Genomic DNA, 23,409 nt, shown 5'->3' with positions numbered 1-23,409 from the left:
GACCTGCTAACTTTCTTTGTTGTTACTTTTGAGGTTGGAACCAACATGCAGTACCTCCAGCAGGAAGAGAGGAACGAACCATTCGTCCGCCAGCTCAGGGACAAGCTACACTATTCATAGCCCTTTGTAATGTTCAATGTAATTGCATTGCTGGACTTTTTGAAACTTAATGAATTTGTATTGTTTTAAAAATGTACAAATAAAAGGAAATGTATGGTTTAAACATGTCTTTCATGTTTATTTGTTTTAGCTGTTAGTGATAATTCCCTAAGTGTTAATAGATTTGTGTTTACATCATTAAGCCTTTATGTATGTGTTATAAATGACCAAAGGTGTCTGACTTAATAGTAAGTACAGTGTCATATGATATAAGTTATTAATGACCAAAGGGGTTTGACTTTAAATTAAGAACAGCGTCATGCGCTATAGAGTCTTTATGGTTGTATTATGAAACAGCATTATATGCCCCACCAACATTAGACAACTATACAAAAAATCTCAAATTGCTGAAATAAGTAAATGAAATCAATGACGGAGACAATAGTCGGATTAATTGATAACTAAAATAGCAGTGCAGATGGCACTCTTTTGCAGAGATGTATTGTAGCTAATGAATGTGTATGGAATGCTATATACTTTGTGGCACAGCAGCAAGATTAGCACACCTCAAATCCAGAGGTTGTTAGTTCAAATCCTAGGTGGGGTCAAACTTTAGCTGAACAGCGTACCACTCACTTTAAAACCACCCTTTTATTGCTTTACTTATAATGGTTTGGGATGGTTTGAGACTATCTGGGACCAACACGTCCTGACAACTGGTAAAAGGAATGTCTTGAGAAACTCTTACAAACATCCTAACATGGTCCCCACCTTTTCGGAAAAACTACATGAATTTCACGTTTTCACATGCGAAATGGGGATGTCCCTGGAACAAACTGTGAACTAGACAAACCTGCAGGGGACCATGACTGATTCAATTAATGTCAATTATGCATTTTAAAGTAAAATATTCTCAATGACATTTGACACAGGGTTTTCACATGTGATCAAATGTTGTCACGTGTAGTTTCATGGTATCATGTAGAAATGTTGCATCCCCATGTTGTCACGAGACCGATGATTGAGTGCTTTTGAAGTGACAGGTTGGCCGAAATCTGTAGCCTATCTCCGCTGCGCTGTATCAGCACAATGGACATCGCCCTACACACTAAAGCAAGGCCGTTTTCATAATGAATATAGGCTACAAGACAGATAGGGTAATTCACCTATTACAAACAGCCTATGTGAATGCAGCCGGACACACAGCTGTCTTGCCAAAATAATGCATTCTAAATGCTAAACTTAGTAGCCTAGTTATTCATGCTTGCACACAAAAATACTTTATAGCAGTTTGGATTAGAATACCAACACAACTGCGAATGCGAACGATTGAATGCAAACAGAACAAAACAGCGGTACCAAGTAGGCCTAGTAAACAAATATCAGATCAATAAAGGCATGACACAATCTATAATTAGGCTAGTTACATTAACAGTAAACAAACACAATAAACAAAAGGCAAATGGAGATGCAGATAACCAAAACATACAGCCTACTACAGTGAGATGCAGCCATGCACAGCTGTCTTGCCAAACAAATAGGCCTATAGGCCAGTTTCATACATGGAAAACCATGCCGCTCATGAGTACAGCAACCCGTTGTGATATGGTACAATACACTTCTATGGATCAAATTCGACCCACTTAATCAATTAAGCAAGCCTACCATAAACACGTTTCCAATACGTACCTTTCCATTTACAACTACAAAAACCAATAGACTACCAATAAAACCATAATAGAACGTATCTATTTCTATGAAACATACCGACATGTAGCTTTACCCAGGGGCGTGTCATTTGGGTTCTTGCATTGGAATTATACAGAATTCTGCTTATATCACGCTATACCACAATAAACATACAACTTTAAATGCAGACACCATTGAGTGCTTTTGACCAAGAAGTGACAGGTTGGTGCAAAATCTCAGCTGCGCTCTATCAGCACCATGGAGAGTGCCCTACACACTAAAGCAAGTCCGTTGAAAGTATTCAGACCCCTTCCCTTTTTCCACATTTTGTTACGTTACTGCTTTATTCTTAAATGAATTTAATAACACAAATCCTCATCAATCTACACACAATACCCCATAATGACAAAGCGAAAACAGGTTTTTAGACAAATGTATTTAAAATCAAAAACAGAAATGCCTTAGTTACGTAAGTATTCAGACCCTTTGCTATGAGACTCAAAATGGAGCTCAGATGCATCCTGTTTCCATTGATCATCCTTGAGCTGTTTCTACAAATTGATTGGACACGATTTGGAAAGGCACACACCTGTCTATATAAGGTCCCACTGTTGACAGTGCATGTCAGACCAAAAACCAAGCCTTGAGGTCGAAGGAATTGTCTGTAGAGCTCCGAGACAGGATTGTGTCGAAGCACAGATCTGTGGAAAGGTACCAAAAAATATCTGCAGCATTGAAGGTCCCCAAGAACACAGTGGCCTCCATCATTGTTAAATGGAAGAAGTTTGGAACCACCAAGACTCTTCCTAGAGCTGGCCACCCGGCAAAACTGAGCAATCAGGGGAGAAGGGCCTTGGTCAGGGAAGACCAAGAACCCGATGGTTACTCTGACAGAGCTCCAGAGTTCCTCTGTAGAGATGGGAGAAACTTCCAGAAGGACAACCATCTCTGCAGCACTCCACCAATCAGGCCTTTATGGTAGAGTGGCCAGACGGAAGCCACTCCTCAGTAAAAGGCACATGACAGCCCGCTTGGAGTTTGCCAAAAGGCACTTAAAGGACTCTCAGACCATGAGGAACAAGATTCTCTGGTCTGATGAAACCAAGCCTGAATGCCAAGCGTCACGTCTGGAGGAAACCTGGCACCATCCCTATTGGGAAGCATAGTGGTGGCAGCATCATGCTGTGGGGATGTTTTTCAGTGGCAGGGACTGGGACACTAGTCATGATTGAGGGAAAGATGAACAGAGCAAAGTACAGCGAGATCCTTAATGAAAACCTGCTCCAGAGCATTCAGGAGCTCAGACTGGAGCGAAGGTTCACCATCCAACAGGGCAACGACCCTAAATCCACAGCCAAGACAACGCAGGAGTGGCTTCGGGACATGTCTCTCAATGTCCTTGAGTGGCCCAGCCAGAGCCCGGACTTGAACCCGATCTAATATCTCTGGAGAGACCTGAAAATAGCTGTGCAGCGACGCTCCCCATCCAACCAAATACAGGTGTGCCAAGCTTGTAGCGTCATACCCAAGAATCTTCGAGGTTGTAATTGCTGACAAAGTTGCTTCAACAAAGTTCTGAGTAAAGGGTCTGAATACTTATGTAAATGTGATATTTTTTATTTGAAAAAAAACAGTGTTTGCTTTGTCATTATGGGGTATTTTGTGTAGATTGATGAGGGAAAAAAACAATTTAATCAATTTTAGAATATGGCTGTAACATATCAAAATGTGGAAAAAGTCAAGGGGTCTGAATACTTTCCGAATCCACTGTATGCTGGCTAAGGAAGTAATTTTGTCATTCCATACCCTAGACACCTTGTCAAGTTCCTTGTCTTTTCTAAGGGTATATTCCATCATAGACTGAGGGGGCACAAGTTTCAACTGAGGGGGCTAAGCCCCCTTTTGCCCCCTTGTGGAGCTGGGCCCAGTTAAAATGTTGCATTTATTTCACATGAGATCATATTTTCACATTAATTTGACATAAAATCACGTGATCACATGTGAAATCCATGTTTTTTTCCATACGAGAAACCTCACTGTGCTCGGTTTCTGCTTCTTTAACTTGTTTTGGGCTTGAATCTTATTTTTTACACAACCTTTGTAGGACTTTACATACATTTAATTTATAAAAATAACTAACATGTTTTACTTAATTAAAACCAATGAAATGTTTGTTCGAAATGGTACATATTATGTTTAAATTTGATAATTGTCCTCGTACACCCCATTTACCCATTTTAGATTATAATTACCATAAGTGTGTAATATCATGGTAATGAGAACTGATTAAAAGAAAAATATACTTAATCTAGATGTCATATTTTTTTAATGAAATATTATTGTAATAAGTCCTGTATTTTAGGCAATGAAACAAATTAGCAACATTTTAACCTATGTTTTTTCTAACTTTACAAGTGTTATGGTAATGAGATTTTTTAGTGCATGATCTTGGAAAATGTTAGTTTTTTAAATCATTAAATCTGAAGAGTTGAGATGTTTAATTTAACATAGACAGTGATTTGAGATGGTATTTTATCTATTACAAATTAAAAAGAATATGTATTTTCAAAATGTTTACAATTTACCAAGAGTAATACCATGTTTGTGAGAATCACCCAGCTGATGAAATGCTCTGCGAAGACATCAACAAAACGATTTGAGAAAATCCAGCCAATAAAAAAACTGTGAATGGTCACTTCAAGTAATTTCTTCTGCAGTAGCCTACAGTATATGAAATAATTAATTACCATAAACATACATTACTGTACATAAAATATGTAGGAGCCGGATGAAAGATAAAGCCTGTTTGTGTTGGTTTCTCGGTCCCCCACTCTACCTCACTTTCATGAGAATCCCAGAGAGGAGGAGAAACCTGAGAAGAAACGAAAGCCTGTAGGCAGTATATTTGTTCAAGTCAGACAGCTTTTACTCAGCTTAGTAATATTCAAAGGATTCTACCGCTGCTGGAATAAGCATTTGCAATGTATTCATAAGTAATAAAACAAATACACCAAGGGATATCACAAGCATCAGGATAGGAGATGGAGCAACAGCAACCATTGAAAATAAAACAGCCATGAATCAGCTTTATGGTTCAGCTGCCAAGCATATCTGAATACGGAATGCTTCTGGATTATTGCATGCCATCTCTTCCATTCACAGCTTTATAATGGAGGACATGGAACCCAAGGTCACATCTCCTCAACAAACTTGGAGTCATTTCCAAATCTTTTTAGGCAAGGTGTAGAGACCTCCCGTACCAGTGTGTTGCATTCCCCTGCCACAAACCCCTGTGTTTCTTTGTCCATCTGTTTGGAAGTTTCTCTGCATCTCATTTGGAAAATATCAGTCTTCTGAAGAGGTACTCTTATGCTGAGCTGCAAATGAGGAAACTTTCTATGATAAGTCTTGTAAAATTCTAATGAAATTCTAATGCATCTCTGTTAGTTACGTGCACATTTGCTGTAATGCAAAGTTAGAAATGTATTGACATTTTTATTCAAATGACAGCCAGGTACTTATTAAATGTCATAAATGTTTAATGTCACATAAGGATATACTTTTTTTGTTCTTGTAAATTAAAGTTATGTGTTAATGGTAAGTGTTCCCGTAATTTGATTCCGAGTTAGGTGGAAAGTCATAATTTGCTAAAGATAATTAGGAGGCTCCACATAAAAGAGATATAAAACATAACCCACTTAGTTTTAATTGCTTCCCAAGGCTAGTCTTTTGTGACATTTTCTAGTTCCTTCTTCTCAGAGCAATACCTTACCAGTAGTGAAGGATTTCCTTGTTTCAAAGCCACAGCACAGTAGCCTTGGAGCTCCATTTTACAATACAGATTCATGCTAATAGCATTTGGATGGCAATGGTGGCACAGAACAAAACATCTTGCAGTGTTTGTAAAGCTGCAAGAATTCATTTATTTCCACGGAACCTTAATGCCCGGCTTCACAACTGTCACATGGATAAAGGGCCATGAATGCACAGGATGCAAAAACAACCCCTTTACAATAGCTGGTGGGTGAATTGTTTATGAGTTTAAAAGGTCCTTTGTCTTATCCTTTTCATTCAGCAATGCTAATGGTAGCCGGAGGTGGCTGTTTCTAAGTAAACAAACCCAAATCATAGGTTATTCACTCTCTGGGCCAATCAACCACTCTGAAGGTAACTGAAGACAGAGGGAATTGTATCACTATTCCTTGGAGGCTTGGTTTGGCGTAGCATATAGACTTCTGTAGTATTAAGGTTGATAGTAGTTTTGTCAATATACATGGAATTATTATATTTGATTGATTCACTCTCCATTTGCACTCATAGCCAATCAAAGCAATGATATTACTGCCACATACAGTATACATCATAACACTCAATGTAAAGACACAGCAATATATTGATATATCTATCCCTCTATCGCTATCCTTTGTGCTGAATCCCATTCTGAGAAGGCTCCTCCACTGAAGAGGTTCATGCTTCCGGGGCCGTGGCTCCTGTGTTGGGATGTCCCCCATCGGTGGCTAGGTTAACCCAGGGATGGGTTGGATCAGCAACTTCCTCACAGACCCCATTGGCAGGCTCTCATATAGCTCTCCTAGCTGTCAGGATGAGTTATTGTTGTGCCAGATCAACCTGAGCAGCACGGCTGCCTTAGGATGCTCCCCCTGGGCCGGCCCCACTGAAATCTCTGCACTCACACAAGAAAAGGTTGTCATGTCAATCCTGCCTGCCTTGAATGATTATGGCCATTCCATCAGTGCATACAACAGTACAATACAATAATACATTCTAAGAAATATATATTTTTATCTTTAAAATCTTAAAAAGATACAATGGTACAATTTTATAATAACTCCATGTAATAAAGCATTTATAATAGATTAGTAAATCATATATTCATAATTTATTCATCATTTCTCTCACATTTGTAAAGGTTAGTAACCTAGTTATTCACACATTTATAAACAACTTTTAACGTATTTAATAATGAGTCATAAGATAATTCATAAGATGTTTAATATAGGTCCTTATAAACCATTTACTGATCATCAAGTCTTTTTGCGTGGCCTCATCTAAAGTGTGGCCTATTTATAATTTATAAATACTTTTTAAAAAACTGATCATTGTTGGGGGTAACGCCTTCCAAAAGTAAACTGTTATGTAATCAGATTACTTCTTTTTTATTATTTCGTGATATCCATTTGGTAGTTACAGTCTTGTCCTATCGCTGCAACTCCCGTACGGACTCGGGAGAGGCGAAGGTCGAGATCCATGCTTCCTCCGAAACACGACCCTGCCAAGCCGCACTGCTTCTTGACACACTGCTTACTTAACCAGGAAGCCAGCCGCACCAATGTGTAGGAGGAAACACTTTACAACTGGCGACCGTGTCAGCATGCATGCGCCCGGCCCACGTAATTTGGTCAGCTGCGTGATTAAGTTATAGATCTATGCGTGTTAGATATTGGCAGTTCCGGTTTGCGAAGTCTCCACCCTCGTAAAAGGACTAAATATACTTTTCTGAATTTTCAATCCCCCAATAAGAGACTGATCAGCGGAGAAATGATTATGCAATGATTTCAAATTAAACTGTCTTTGATCTGTGGAATTAAAATGAACTGTCTGGAAGGCTGTATCCAGTCGCACACATTACCGGGATGCCGGATTTGAGTGAGTGCACTGTGTGAACCCCAAAACACTTGATTTTCATTTCTAATCAAACGCTATTGATTCACTTAAGGGTTGCATTGATTTATGTGACACCCACAGCTGAAATATTCAGAGTGTGAGGGCAAGCTTAGGCTTTATTGAGCAGGAGGAACCATTCTTTTTTTCCGCTGACAGCAAGGTAAACCTCTATAGCCTTTACAGTGGATCAGGGCAATTGATATGCAGCACAAATGATTTCCATCTACTAAATGAAGCCTTGGCATAGAATGCTGGTGGCAAGGTTATTCACCTCCCTGGGTTATTCTCCAGTTTCTGCTTCCTGCAGACATGACTTGGATATGTGCTCAGTGTCACTCTCACAGAAGAATATCAAGCCATGCCTTGCTTCCCTTGATTCAAAGGCTATTAGATTGTTGATGTATCAAGTTATTGGGCCAACAATGAGAACATTGTGGATTCATAGTGGATTTGATCTTATCTTGATTATTGTCCATTGCTTGGAACTCCCTTCCATCTCATATAGTGCAAGTGAACAGCAAACCTGCTTTCAAAAAACGAATTAAGCAACACCTCACGGCACAACGCCTCTCCCACATGTGACTTACTTGTGTGTATGTACTGAAATGTACAGTATGTGTAACTGATAGATGCACACACACACACACACACACACACACACACACACACACACACACACACACACACACACACACACACACACACTACATGTTAATGTTTTTAAATGTATGTCATTTTTAAAGTATTTTGTCTGTAATGTCTTTTTCATTATGTGTCGGACCCCAGTAAGACTAGCTGTCGCCATCGGCTAATAGGAATCCTAATCAAATCAACTCCACCACCCCCCCCCCCCCCCACACACACACACAAATATTATTGTTAAAAAATATATACTATGAGAAGTACAATTGTACAATTCACAATGATTCTTGTAAAGACAAGTGCAGTGCAGCCTTATTCTGATGGAAGGTTGAAAACACTCAATGTCAGAGTAGTGTTTTCAAGTCCAAGAGATTAATAATAAGCACCCTGGAAAATAATCTGAAAATCAGATGTCTCTCTCTACTTTCCGGAACCTCAGATGACAAGGCAGGATGAGTTCAGTAGCCAGTTGGCCTCTCATAGCAAATCCCTTAGATAATTTTTTTATGAAGGCCCTAATCTTCAATGGATGGAGCGAGTCTGTAGGACACCAGGCCCACAAGAATGTGATTGGCACATTCAAAGGGAAAGAGTAATATCTTAGCCAGACTTCAGTGGGAGAAGAGAACAAACATGTGGCTGGGAGAATCCAAGGAGAGTGTAGATGGACACAGAGCTCAAACAGACAGACAACCTTCCTACAAACAACTGATGTAACTTTACCCAAAATGTTCTCGAGTTGAGGTTTAGTGCCGTGTAGGTCCTCTTGTTCACATCCTTTTGATAGACAAGACAAAAGGTTAAAGGGAACCACCTTGTCTCATAAATTTTTCAAACAATAGTAGCTAACACTTTACAGTTGAAACCCAAACATTTTTGCGTTTAAAAAAAAGGACAGATTTACAATTGACAAGAAAACAAGTCCAAAAAATGCAGGTTTTGAAGGTTAGTGCATCCACGGTATAATTGCTGTAACACCTCATGGGAGACTATGGGAGTAAACTTTCCTAAATCGATGGGAGACGGCCTGGCCTCGTGAAGCCAGTAATCAGTGGGTCTGCCATGTGTTCTCCCATGATTAGCCTTCCCCATCTCTTTTAATCAACACTTCACCGCCGGAGAGATTTACAAGGTCTTTCATCAGTAAATGGTGGATAATTTTTCTCTACTTTACCTACTGAAAATAACACAAAAACAATTGGAGGATGTCAATAAGGAAAATACCTTTACTGCTTCAGCACAGCGTTTGCTCATATTCCTCAGACATCTGAAAGACTTGGGCTTGCATTTATTGCATTACACCGCATACTGATTTGGAAGAGTAACTTGATCACCTTGACCTTATTGTGCAAACAGCCAGATGACATTGGTGACAAACATTTTTTCTAATAAATGTCCACAGCGTAAAAGTAGTAGACCTTAAATAAAAAGTGTCATCCTCCCTCCTGGAATTTTTATGAATGGAATTCATACTCTTCCGTGCTGGGCGGCACATAATAACCATTGTCATATATCATCAATATCGAGACAAAATGTCACCATGTACATGGAACATTCTCTTGGCCTTACAAAATGAGACTTCCCACTTGGCAAAAACTAGTTGAATCAACGTTGTTTCCACGTCATTTCAACCCAGAAAATCAATGTGATGATGTTGAATCAACGTTGACAACTCATTGGATTTGCAAAAAGTCATTAACGTAAGGGCATTTCGTCTTTTTTTCACCCAACTTTTAACCTAAATCCAATTACCTTATGATTTGTTTTGTTGAGTTCACGTTGAATTTACATTAGTTGACAACTCAACCAAATGTAAATCAAATCTAGACGTTGAACTGACGTCTCTGCCTAGTGGGTTGCTACAGTCATCCAGAATACATTTGACATGCACTGATACATGTTTAGAGCTTTCTTGCTGTTACTACAGCTAAAGTTTATAGAGATGGGGAACGTCTAAATTTGTGATGCTTATCCGTTAAATGGGCTACTAAGGATTAGGATTCGTTTACTTGTGGAACACATCAGCCACAGATGGGTGATCATCCATCTATAGCTATCAGGGGGAAATGTCCCCTCACTCTCGGTGTTTACGTGACAACGCTATCCTCCATACTTGGGCAGATGTTTGTCTAACATCAAAGCTGATGTGAACCAAAAAATGTTTTCTTACCTTTAGGTCAGAGTTGCAATAGTGACTGAGGAGGATATCAATGCCATTTAAATTCCCTTCCCACAGGTCCTTGCCCCACTACATCCACAACTGAGTGTTACAATTTTCCTGGAATCCCTTCTCGGCCAAACTTCACATTAAATTGCATGCAGAAGACACCATGTCACATGGAAGTGTTGTTTAGTGGAAGTACAATGTAACTAGTAGACCTTCTTGCCTTTCCATTCAAGGCCAGTTTCCTTTCATTTGAATTCAGTCATTGTTTCATTGTTTCAAGTGTGGTGTCCTATGCACATTTCCCATGTACACTTTAGTGACTGCATCCTAGTTACCAATGCAGTTAAAGCGGAAATCAGCAGTTGAAACGTTTACGTTTACGTTTACAATCACAAAGCGTCATTCCTGCCCCTGTTTCGGTAAAAAGCTGAGAGATGGGGCTGGAGAAATGTAACTGCTCTCAAGTTTATAGACAGAGCTATGGATGCAAGGACTGACCATCCATGATATCAAAATAATAGTTTTAACCATGGTTTGAGGCGAAATAGAGTTTGTTTACATTTACTTTGTTTATAAACATTGGAGTAAAACAAGCTAATATTTGGGGTATGACAGTTGAACTAAGCTCATGAGGCCTTAATAAGTTATATTCTTCAAGAATCAATGGGTACATATTAACTTACAAGTCCAAAAATGGATGTAGAAACGTGGATTGCCCCTTTAAAATTTAAGTATTGTATTATTTTCTTTAAATTTTCATTCCTTATTATTATTATTATTATTATTATTATTATTATTTATCCTGCTACCAGTCACTTTTTCCTAATCCCCGCCTACATGTACATATCTACCTCAAATTAGTCCAGTATCCCTGCACATTGTACATTTGATATTGGCACTGACCCTGAATATAGCTTCCTCTCTCAGTTATTATTTATTGTATTTTTCTTTATGATATATATATATTTTAAATTAGTTATAATATTTTGATATTGATCAATGCACTGTTGTTTAGAACTTGCAAATTAAGCATTTCACTGTACTTGTGCATGTGAAAATAAAATTGAACTTGAACTGTTCATGTGACTCAAAACAGTGTTTTTACTGCACTGAAATCAGCTTTAAGTAAGTCTTGTTCCCCAAAGAACACTATCAAACTCATGGGGAAACAGAGCTCGGGCCAAGGACTCTCCATTCTAGAGATATGCAGTGCCACATCCCACAGCAGTGATTACATTTTAGCTCTGATATGGCATCAGGTTCTGTTTAATATATCTGATAATGGGAGAACACTGTGCTATTATCTCTCATTGGAAATGGCCTGTGGTTCCGTGTGTGGAGAGGTATTGTGTCTTTCCTGCAATAGCACATGGGCCAGGAGTTATGGCTTGGTGCCGCAACTAAATTGATTGTTATTGCTTGAGACTTCTTTATTCTAGACTCTGTTCAAGGTATTGGATACAATGCTTGTCTGGCGAATGGAAATTATCTGGCGGCTTACAGAATTTGTATTCGCCGAGGGAGAGAGGCGAAAAAGCGAGCAGATAGAATCCACCCAGCAGTGAGTTTCAAGGTTAAAAGGCAGCATTCTAAACACAGTATCGTTTGGTAACTTAATGTCTGCATGTGAAGCTGACTTACACTCTAACAGATTAAGAAATAGATAGGAAATGTGTTACTGGTTATATAACCACTGCACATTTGCATTCAAAGCACACCTCTATGTGTCAGAGGTACTCTATAACAGAAATGGAAAACATAAAATCCCTCTGTACAGTTTGCGAGATTTCTTTTTTTTCTTCCCCTGCAGCCAATTTAAAATGAGGAAATGTCATCCTATCAGTGTAGTTAGTCTCGATGTATCTGTCTGTGCATGTTAACAATTTGTTTGACATTTACTTTTATTTGTAGCCGAGAGACAGGTCGGTGGTGTGCTCTCCCCAGGTGCAGCCGAGGCATCCACTCAACCAGCAAACATTGATCCCTGTGCAGTCAAGCCTTTCTGAGAGAAGTCATTCCTGCAGGTGAGAAGGCTCAGAGCAGTTTGTGAATGCCTCCTGACAGACTGCAACCAATACTCCTCACAATGAATTTCACTATTGCTCCAGAGCAGTGTTTCCCAACTCCAGTCCTCGAGTACACCGAACAGCACACATTTTTGTTGTAGCCTGGGACAAACATACCTCATTCAACTCATTTAGCGCTTGATGATTAGTTGACAAGTTGAATCAGGTGTGCTTGTCCAGGGATACAATACAAAAATGTACTGTTGGGGTTGTTGAGGACTGGAGTTGGGAAGCACTACAGCATGATGATAGCAGTCTACCATCCACCTGAGAGCTAATCAGAAATGTTAGGCCCTACTCTAACCAGATTGGTATTGGTTCAGAATGTAATGTACACAGAGTCGTCTGTGGCAGTCCTAAGAGTACTGTGTTCCTTCATAGCAATAATGTTTGTTTATGCTGAAGGATTTCTCCTTACATTTTTTTACTTTGCTCTCAGAATGAATGAAATGCAACCAGGTCATTTAAATTCCAGCCTCATTATGGGCTGGAACATATAGATAGAGAGGTCCAATTTGCATTTAGATTGTTTCAGGAGAAGTAAATTAATCAACACTTTTGCACACAGACACACTAACACTCTATCTCTCCTTCCCTTGTTCTCTCACTCAGACATACAGACTGGCACACAAGAGTTGTTATTTGTTAGTCATAAAAAAATGGATTTGTAATTCACACCTAGAGAACAACGGTCTCAATCAAGTCTCTGAAATACTGTATACCCAGATTTGAAGGAAACAGGACACCCCCCCCCCCTTGGGCCAATTAGTGACAATTTTTCAAATGCTTGTTGCTTGGATTAATGAGAGAGAGAAAAAGCAATCAAGTATGTTACTATAGTGCCCCCCTTGGGCTAGTCAGTGTAATTTTGGAAATACCGGATGTCAATGGCAAGACACATCATTTACCGAAGATTTATCAAAATTGGAAAAACGATGCAGGACATATGCTTGTTCAATGTTTGGTGGGGGACAAAAAGTATAATTTGCAAAAAATGTAATGTGCAGAGCTTATAGGTCCTTATGCGAAAGTTGTTGCTCATGGGGGGCTGCATATATGTACAACATTTCATGACTGTAGTTCAAACGGGACAGGAGATATGCTTGATCAAAGTTTGGAATTTCAATTGATTACTATAGCCGTCATTCCATTTTGTAAATGACGGATCTCAATGGCAAGATGCATCATTCACCCAAGTTTCATCAAAATCGGGCCAAAAGACGGGGGGAGAGGAGGGGAGTGTTTCATTCTAGCTAGCTGCACATCTAGGAGGATCCATTTGGAGAAAGGCTCCATGTGTGTGTCAGGGACTGATTGAGAAGCTGCTCAGCGGAGGCACTAAGGTTCCACTGGTGTTATTGCTGCCCTGCCGAGACCAGAGGATGCTGATTGCAGAGGCTCTAAACATAGCCTGGCGCCGTACGACTACATATTGTGCTTCTGGATGTAAACTGTCATCTAAATAGTAAGGCCACAGAAGCCTGTAGCTTGTAGCTAGACTGTTTTGTGTTTGAGTGACTCAGGATTTACCTTGGTACCTTTTCAGTATTATATCCAGTAAGATGTTGGTTTATTGACCCGGGCTGCAGTAAATCTGCCCCTCAAACAAGCTCTGGGAGTGCCATATTTCTCTTTTTATGTGTGTAAACATAACTTGATTTGCAGCAGTTGGCACAATTTCCTATGGCTGGTACAGGTAGGCTGTCTTTTCGGCCATCATCATTTTAGTGTCTTAATAAGTAGTCGTGACTCACCAAGGGCCTAATCCCAACTTTAAATGCGTGCCTGTAACTCTAACCTTTTTGGGGTAAATTATGCATCAATGTCAATAAAACGTTTAGTTATGTGCTTAAATCCCAAGCTAAGCTTCTGCCTCGATTGAATACCTGTTTGAGATTTATGGTTTCATGCCTGGCTTTTCCAGAGTCTCGTGGATCAATTAGATTGCTGTTTAAGTGCACTTTTGCAAATTCATAGGGGGTTGCAGGGTGCCTTTGCTTTTCTGTCACAGGTGGTTGGCATAAATCAAAAGAGATGAGAGGACAACAGGTCTGGCATGCCACAGCCCGTTAGGAGAATCCCTTGGCACCGGAAGAGTTTGTAGAAAATATAGCAAAGTAGTGGCAAAGCTCATGTACAGTAGATTACTGAGTAGGGTGAGGACTTATCTACCTCAGTCTCTCCCTCCTACCCACGCTCCAAATACACAGTATATGATAATGTACTGAAACTGTACGCTTAGCGATAGGGACTTCAGAGTATTCTTTCCTGCTCTGACCGGGTGAAACTCACAGCACATGGCGAGCTAGCAGTATTCTATAATACATCAAGCAAATGTTCTTTCCCCAGGTAATGTAGAGACATTCAACCCCCACATGGAGTTCTGAGTGCTTGCTCTTAGGGATGTTTTAATACATCTCTTTATTTATTGAGGGAAATTGATCTATTTATATATAATGCTCTGACACATTGTCACGATCGTTCACAGATGGGAAGGACCAAGGCGCAGCGTGATAAGCATACATGTTTATTTAAACGAATAAACACACGACAAAAACAACAAACGAAACGTGAAGTCCAAGGTAGCACACAAACATACCATAACACGGAACAAGATCCCACAACTAACTAGTGCCAAATGGCTGCCTAAGTATGTTCCCCAATCAGAGACAACGAGCGACAGCTGCCTCTGATTGGGAACCACACCGGCCAACATAGAAATAGACATACTAGAACATATCACCCTAGAAATATACAACATAGAATATACACACCCTGACTCAACAAATACGAGTCCCTTGAGTCAGGGCGTGACACACATCTCTCAACGTCTACTTTACTAATCCGCTATATCAGCAGTATAGGAACCGGAAGCCTCACATACATTTACATTGATGTTTTAGTAATTTAGCAGACGCTCTTATCCAGAGCGACTTACAGGAGCAATTAGGGTTAACCTCTTAAGGATCTGACCCTTTTTTTCAATTTTCGCCTAAAATGACATATCCAAATCTAACTGCCTGTAGCTCAGGACCTGAAGCAAGGATATGCATATTCTTTATTCCATTTGAAAGGAAACACTTTGAAGTTTGTGGAAATGTGAAATTAATGTAGGAGAATATAACACAGATCTGGTAAAAGATAATACAAACAAAAAAACATACGCTTTATTTATTTTAATTTTTTTCATCATCTTTGAAATGCAAGAGAAAGGCCACAATATAATATTGCAGTTTAGGCGCAATTTAGATTTTGGCCACTAGCTGGAAGCAGTGTGTGTACAAAGTTTCAGATTGATCCAGTGAAGCATTGCAATACTGGACTATTTTGTATCAAGTCTGCCCAAATGTGCCGAATTGGTCAATTGATACATTTTCAAGTACATAACTATAGAGAACATACAAAAATGATATGGTAATACAAAATGTAAGTTTACACACACCCAGGAATGTCATACATGATGGATCATTAGCTTATACTAACTTTCACACATCTAGATGGCCGGGCGGGGTGGGTGTGGAGCCAGAGACAGCAGAGGTTCAAACTGTAGAATCCATTTGAATATAAAAATGGATTTTATCAAACAAAACTATGCTACATTTACCTCTGGGACCCTTAGGATGACAAATCAGAGCAAGATTACTGAATGTAAGTACATTATTTACCTTCAGAGGTGAATGTATCAAACCAGTTGCTGTGATACGTTTTATTGTTGTTGTGCACTTTCCTCAAACAATAGCATGGTATTTTTTCACTGTAATAGCTGCTGTAAATTGGTCAGTGCAGTTAGATTAACAAGAATTTAAGCTTTCTGTCTATATAATACATGTCTATGTCCTGGAAAGTCTGCTGTTACTTAAAACAGTCATGCTAATCACATTAGCGCACGTTAGCTCAACCGTCCCGAATACGGGACACCGATCCCGTAGAGGTTAAGTGCCTTGCTCAAGGGCACATTGCCAGATTATTCACCTAGTGGGCTCAGGGATTCGAACCAGCGACCTATTAACCACTAGGCTACCTGCCGCCCCATTAATATAAAAGTAATGTAATGTGCCGAATCAGATTACAATGAATGGCCTTTGGTTGCTTTGGTTCTTTTTTACAAGAGAACAGATAAATAATGCATTCTTTACTATCTTGTATGCATCAAGGGTGGAGCACCCTGAGTACCACTGTGAATAGATGGTTGTTTGTCGTACAGTGAATCAATGGAAAACCTACAGTAGATCAGGAAAAAATAATGACGCTGGCAGGAACACTACACATACATCCCCACTCTGTACATATTCCACAATGTGAAGTAGCCAATCATTTTAGTGCGAGTGTCTTGTCTTTGAGTGGTTCCTATTGTTTTTTTTATCAAAGACACTGGACAGGTGCAGTGAAATGTGTTGTTTTACGGGGTCAGCCATAGTAGTATGGTGCCGCAAATTAGGGTTAAGTGCCTTGCTCAAGGGCGCATCGACAGATTTTTCACCTTGTTGGCTCAGGTATTCGAACCAGCGACCTTTCAGTTACTGGCCCAATGCTCTAAACGCTAGTGCTTCACCTAACTGGATCCGAGAGGTTAGCCTTGTTGGAACAGTCAAGATTTTAGTTTTTAATAAAAATTGACAAAAATTCCCCATCAATCCCCCAGGTAATTCAAGAGAATGATCCTAGATTTTAGAAGTAAAGGTAGAAGTACAACTATGCACAGGTAGCTCCTTAAAACACAGCAAAACATAAGACGTGCGCTCTTGCCACTAAGATGACACTAAGTTTTTCAAGAGGGAGGGAAAAGCTGTATTTCGGCAAGGCTAACTGTTGAGATCCTATTATGTGAAACAACAACAAATGAGTCACTTTGTGTTAAGGGTGTGGAGAGACAAGAGTCCAGGTGGACGACAGGGAATGGAAGTGTTGACATACATCCATTAGTAATACAAGCTCCCTTTTAGCATATCTACCTGTTTGCTCATCTTTACTGCAACGCCAACGACGTCGGTTCAATTTCTGCTGGTGCCACCCGTGTGTAAAATGTATGCACGGATGACTGTAAGTCACTTTGGATAAAAGCGTCTGCTAAATGACATATATTACTGACAGACAATAGCATACATGCTACATTTTCATTGTGCTAAACATGCTACATGCTAAAGCACTTTGTGCTCTTATACAAGCAGTAGGATCTCAATGGGTCTCCTATAAAGGTTTCCCACTCTCATGCCGACCAATAAAACTTGCCTGTGGCTTTTCATTGCACTGTGCTCCTGCCTCCCCGATTCTATTAATTTCATCTGGTCATATACAAGCAAGAGAGAGTGGGTAATATATTATTGTGAAAGGAAAACATTAGCAAATTATATTAATTCTGGCAAGAGGGGCTGGTAGTAACATGAATCTTTTGGTCTATTTCAAGAGGTCATCATGCGTCCACTCCACTAATCCAGTTAATGAGCCTCAAACATAGTATGAACTTAATTATAGGCTTGGCTCAGGTTCTTTACACCCACCATAACACAGCAGTAAAAAAAAAAATCCTCCACACACACACACACACATATGCACGCAAATGTGCACATGCACACATGTGTAGTTGCACACACACACTGATACACACAATATTGTCCAATTATAATTTCAATTTCCTCTCCGTGGAGGATTGGTTGATACCATTTCAAATGCATGCAGCCAAATTTGATATACAAACAACTCCAGTTAACTCCAATACATAAAGTTATCGTTTGAGCCACAAAGTCATAAAATCTGATTTTAAACCTAACCCTAACCTTAACCACACTGCTAGCCCTAATGCCTAACCCCAACCTTATATTAAGACCAAAAAGCTATTTTTTTTTTTCATTAACTTTTACAATATAGCCAATTTGGACTTTGCAGCTGGCCTATCTAAGGGGAAACCTCTCAGTTCTGCCTCCAGGACCAGATTCATGACAATAAATGTCAACCTGGATGCAATAACGGAGATCAAGTTGTTTTTGGTACAAAAATGTAGTGAGAGTGTTGACAAAGTGACAAAAAAAGGAATCTCAGGAACATCTGGTACAGTCAGTCCCTTGAGTATACCTCTTTAAAATGAACAGCACACATAGAATATTGACATCCATGAATGTAGAAATGACAGGGGATTGTAAATATCCCCAGGCCTTTTCACAGTAAATGTGTCTTTTGACTCATGCTCGAGAATAAAACCCATTGAGGTTTTCTTTGAGTGCATGGCATGTTCCTTTCACATCCCTGGCCTGTCACTGTATTTATCCAACAGCCCTTTGTGAACAACCTTGCAGTACAGTCATAAGTAGCTGGCCTCTAATGTGCTCGAGCTCACCGGAACTTCAGACAGTAATGTTAATCATTACTCTGACCAAATGCTTTGTTCCTGGCATTGAGAAACAGACACAAAAAAAAACAGACACAAAAAAAACATCTGTGCAGCAAAATGCACTAGTGCTCCGCATACTGTTTCAATGAAAAGAACTTGCAAAATAACATATGGTTTAACACATGTAGGTCCCAAGGTGACTTTTCTAGAGTGATATTTCCACTGCCTAAGGTACTCTTAGCATTTCTAATTACCCCATGAATGCAGCCTCGGTGTGCACTGCGTGTGACATTATGTTTCAAATAAAGCATTGCCGTTCACCCTCCACAGAGCCTGCAGAAGCTTCTCAGCACGTTTTGATGAAACACGTCTGGTTCGGTGACTGTAAATGTAACAAAAGTAATTTAAAATTCAAAATATTTTGCCACAATGAAAGCTCAAATGCATCATTAAGTCATTTGTCGCATGCTTTCCAGCCGTCACTGTCTTCAGGGGAAGCCATGGATGTTTAACTTCTGAAAGCGAAAACAAAGTAGATTTTTGACAAGTGGCTTGCAACGCCATATGAGATTGGATAAATGTAACAAAATAAAATGATAGAGCGACGTCGGCGGGATGCTATTTTAGTTGAAAGCAAGTCAATTTGTTGAGAAACAGTTTGAAAATTGTTAAGAAAAATAAATGATGCATGAATAACCAACAGCAGCTGCAGGGTTTTCATGTGCTACTTTCATGATTGAATTGTCACGGGATGGCTTTGAGTCGAACACAATCAAGGACTCCCACAGAAGCTACAGTGGAGGGGAACCTCCCATAAGGCCGGCACTCTCTCCTTTTGACAGAACATATTTGACTTCTGCTGTGTGGTTCGGAGGACTGACAATAGGAACACTTTTAAAGTGTTTCGACAGGTGTTGCACATCTCTGCATGTGGGCAGTGGTGTTCCCCCCTCCCCCCCCTCCCCCTGAGTCAAACGATGCTGCAAAGTCCTGTCATGTCGATCAAAGTAATTTGTACCCTGTGGCCTTGGCTACAGTGAGGGAAAAAAGTATTTGATCCCCTGCTGATTTTGTACGTTTGCCCACTGACAAAGAAATGATCAGTCTATAATTTTAATGGTAGGTTTATTTGAACAGTGAGAAACAGAATAACAACAAAAAAATCAAAAATGTTATAAATTGATTTGCATTTTAATGAGGGAAATAAGTATTTGACCCCCTCTCAATCAGAGAGATTTCTGGCTCCCAGGTGTCTTTTATACAGGTAACGAGCTGAGATTAGGAGCACACTCTTAAAGGGAGTGCTCCTAATCTCAGCTTGTTACCTGTATAAAAGACACCTGTCCACAGAAGCAATCAATCAATCAGATTCCAAACTCTCCACCATGGCCAAGACCAAAGAGCTCTCCAAGGATGTCAGGGACAAGATTGTAGACCTACACAAGGCTGGAATGGGCTACAACACCATCGCCAAGCAGCTTGGTGAGAAGGTGACAACAGTTGGTGCGATTATTCGCAAATGGAAGAAACACAAAAGTACTGTCAATCTCCCTCGGCCTGGGGCTCCATGCAAGATCTCACCTCGTGAAGTTGCAATGATCATGAGAACGGTGAGGAATCAGCCCAGAACTACATGGGAGGATCTTGTCAATGATCTCAAGACAGCTGGGACCATAGTCACCAAGAAAACAATTGGTAACACACTACGCCGTGAAGGACTGAAATCCTGCAGCGCCCGCAAGGTCCCCCTGCTCAAGAAAGCACATATACATGCCCGTCTGAAGTTTGCCAATGAACATCTGAATGATTCAGAGGAGAACTGGGTGAAAGTGTTATGGTCAGATGAGACCAAAATGGAGCTCTTTGGCATCAACTCAACTCGCCGTGTTTGGAGGAGGAGGAATGCTGCCTATGACCCCAAGAACACCATCCCCACCGTCAAACATGGAGGTGGAAACATTATGCTTTGGGGGTGTTTTTCTGCTAAGGGGACAGGACAACTTCACTGCATCAAAGGGACGATAGACGGGGCCCTGTACCGTCAAATCTTGGGTGACAACCTCCTTCCCTCAGCCAGGGCATTGAAAATGGGTCGTGGATGGGTATTCCAGCATGACAATGACCCAAAACACACGGCCAAGGCAACAAAGGAGTGGCTCAAGAAGAAGCACATTAAGTGGCCTAGCCAGACTCCAGACCTTAATCCCATAGAAAATCTGTGGAGGGAGCTGAAGGTTCAAGTTGCCAAACGTCAGCCTCGAAACCTTAATGACTTGGAGAAGATCTGCAAAGAGGAGTGGGACAAAATCCCTCCTGAGATGTTTGCAAACCTGGTGGCCAACTACAAGAAACGTCTGACCTCTGTGATTGCCATCAAGGGTTTTGCCACCAAGTACTAAGTCATGTTTTGTAGAGGAGTCATATACTTATTTCCCCTCATTAAAATGCAAATCAATTTATAACATTTTGGACATACGTTTTTCTGGATTTTTTTGTTGTTATTCTCTCACTGTTCAAATAAACCTACCATTAAAATTATAGACTGATCACTTCTTTGTCAATGGGCAAACGTACAAAATCAGCAGGGGATCAAATACTTTTTTCCCTCACTGTACCTACTGCATGCCCTCTATAAGAGAGGTAGCAACAGCAATTTGTTCCTACATGTGGTACATTGCTTTCACTATTCTCTGTCTTCCTGTAATCTTCCTGTAATCAATAATGTATTTTAATCAACAATATCATGCCAATAATGTGTTTTAATCAACAATATCATGCCAATAATGTGTTTTAATCAGCAATATCATGCCAATGTGTTTTAATTAACAATATCATGCCAATAATGTGTTTTAATTAACAATATCATCCCAATAATGTGTTATCTTAACACATACCTGTGCCAACATCCTGTATTAACTACTTCCCACTGGGTGCACACTGGTTGAATCAATGTTCTTTCCACATAATTTCAATGAAATTAAGTTGAACCAACGTGGAATAGACGTTGAATTGGCATCTGTGCCCAGTGGGTTGTGCCAATAATGTGTTTTAAACCCAAAGGATGGTTCTACTTCTAACTCAGTAGGACACCTGCTCAGTCAAGGTATTTAGAGGCCTCAGAATGACTATCCTGACGGTTTTGTCATCGTTTCAGTTTGAGGCTAATTTAGAATTTGGTTGTGTGAAGATTAATCGCTCATCTCTCCACAAGAGGAGGCAAGAAACGACAGGTAGTCACTCTAATTATCTGCCGCGGTGGGAAAACAATGCCAGTTCAATGTCAGTCATGTGAGAAATATGGGCAATGATTTATTCATTGCAACCACAACTCCTGCACATTCAAAGTGATTACCGCGAATGAGTCACTGGATAAAAAAAACCTGAATGGCATCAAAATGAATGTCTCCTCCCCCTGTTTCACTCCAAAGCTTGACAAAGCTATTGAGCTGCCCCTGAATGCAACAAAACCTTCTGCAGTGCAGTTGAGGTGAAGACCCACACACACTATATCAAGGGAAGAAGATTAGGGTAAATCCGCAATTGAATCCTGAATGAAGCTTTTCTTCTGACACGTGGCTATAGATCCTCACCTCATCCAGGGTTCTTATACCTGAAACTAGACAGAAAGGAGGCTAACTTAACTGAGACAAATATCCTCACTGGATAGACAGCAACTCTATTTACAGATAATCTGGAATTTTACGACAATTTCTCATTTAGTTTAATTTTGATCTACTTTGCAGGTGCAGGATGACCCTTCAAAATTGTTTTGCCTTATGCAATAACAGTCCCACACACCCTATCGTGTCACCAAAGTTTGCACATCTGCAGTTCAGAATTGCTTATTGGGTCTCATGGACCATGTCTAGCTTTTTTTATGTGATAAATTTTTGATTCCAAGCACCCTTTTTATTTGTTTATACAACAGGATTTAGAGTTGAACACGTTGTATTCCTTTAGCGTGTCTAGAACTGACAGCTAATGCAGCTCTTCTATTCAGATCATGGAGTTCCTCTCATGGAGTTCCGAACACAGTGCGTCTACACCTGGATTAAAAATGTGTCTACTCTGTCCACTTTGTGTATGGATTTCCTTTTCCTGACAAGTGCTATATTCAAATGCCAGTAAGGATTAAGCAAACGGTTAGAAAAGGAAAAGATGACGATACCACATAGATAGCTAGCAAAGCTAAAGGGATAGCAAACGGGTTAGCATAAACAGCATAAATAAGTGTCCTTGAGCTCGCATTTGACTGTCAAGTGTAGAAAGGGTAATGTTAGCCATTTACCCTGAGCAGAATGTAAATCTCTATACTTACGCATTTCCAAAGATGCTATATCCACCATGTCAGGCATCTGCCTCCCCAATGGTTCATCTGCCTCCCCGTGGTCCTCTGTAGCTCAGCTGGTAGAGCACGGCGTTTGTAACGCCAAGGTAGTGGGTTCGATCCCCGGGACCACCCATACACAAAAAATATGCACGTATGACTGTAAGTCGCTTTGGATAAAAGCGTCTGCTAAATGGCATATTATTATTATATTATAATTCATTTGGTCTCCCAGCTCTACACGATTAAGCCAGAGCCTATGAGACAGCCTATAGTAACAGGCTATGGCAGATCTTCATAGGCAATGTGTGTATGTGTTGGACAGCGTTGACCTTAATCGCCAATGCAATGTCTGAGCTGACTTCACTGCCGTAACTTTACCTGGCTGCCGTTTTCAGAACCGTAATGC

The sequence above is a fragment of the Coregonus clupeaformis genome, chromosome 7 (assembly GCF_020615455.1).
Source record: "Coregonus clupeaformis isolate EN_2021a chromosome 7, ASM2061545v1, whole genome shotgun sequence".
In the NCBI taxonomy this organism is placed as follows: Eukaryota; Metazoa; Chordata; class Actinopteri; order Salmoniformes; family Salmonidae; genus Coregonus; species Coregonus clupeaformis.
Note: the sequence above shows the minus strand (reverse complement) of the source record.